The sequence below is a fragment of the Geospiza fortis genome, unplaced genomic scaffold, assembly GCF_000277835.1.
Source record: "Geospiza fortis unplaced genomic scaffold, GeoFor_1.0 scaffold1103, whole genome shotgun sequence".
Lineage (NCBI taxonomy): Eukaryota > Metazoa > Chordata > Aves > Passeriformes > Thraupidae > Geospiza > Geospiza fortis.
Window position 1 is genome coordinate 33,035 of NW_005054669.1, and position 1,092 is coordinate 34,126.

The following is a 1,092-nucleotide window of genomic DNA, read 5'->3' on the forward strand; positions in this document are numbered from 1 at the left end:
CACACGGCCAGTGGTCCCGGAATGATGCACACGGCCAGCGGTCCCGGGATGGTGATGCACACGGCCAGCGGTCCCGGGATGATGCACACGGCCAGCGGTCCCGGGATGGGGTCCCCGCAGCCACACCGTGCCCAGCCTGGGGACAGCAGGGGCTGAGCCCTGCAGACCCGCAGACCGCGGCCCTGGGTGGGGTGCGGGGTCCCGGAGGACGGGTGGCACAGAGGTGGCACAGGGGACAGCTCTGCTCTCCGTGTCCCCGAGGTGGCACAGAGGACAGCTCTGCTCTCCGTGTCCCCGGGCTGTCACCCCAAGCCCAGCTCCAGCCCAGCTGCTCCTTCACCCACCAGCACCATGCCCGGGAGGGCTTGGGGGATCCCTTGGGGGATCCCTGGGCAGCAGGAGGGGCTGTGGCTGCCCCGTGCCCTCCCCAGCCCTTCCTGGATGCAGCATTTGCCTTCCCCCCCCGCTCAGGGATGCTCCCTTGCGGCTGTCACCCTGCAGAGGTGACTGAGAGGGACACCCCAGCACTCACAGCCCCTCAGGTGGGTGCCACGGGAGCCTTCCCAGTGCCTGAGAGGCCTCAGGAGAGCCCCAGCATAATTCTCTTCTGTTTTGGGCAATTTTCTCCCTTGTGCTTTGTGTCCAGATGCTCAGCCCCTGTCACTGCCCCCCCAAACCCCCTGGGATTTGCTGACTCCTGTTTGTCCAGTTAAAGTGTCCCCCCTCCTGAGATCCCAGGAGTGAAATCTCTGTGCACTGAGCATGCATTCTAACACATTCTAGCACATTCCAGCACACAGTCTGCTCCAGCTGCTGTTCAAGGGACAAGAAGCATCATTATTTCTCTTTATCCTTCTCCCTAACTGTGCTTCCAAAGGCCTTTTTCTCCACAAGGAGCATAATGCTAACATTCCTGAAGAATATCTTTTCACTTTCCCCCACAAACACAGGTGGGTTTTCCCCCTGCTGTGGTCACTTACCCAATTATATGCCCCATCCATGGAATTTTGTCGATTTTATTGGGTTTGTATCAGGTTTGTGTGGCAAGGTTTTGGTGGTGGGGAGATGGCAGGGGCAGCCTCTGTGAGGAGC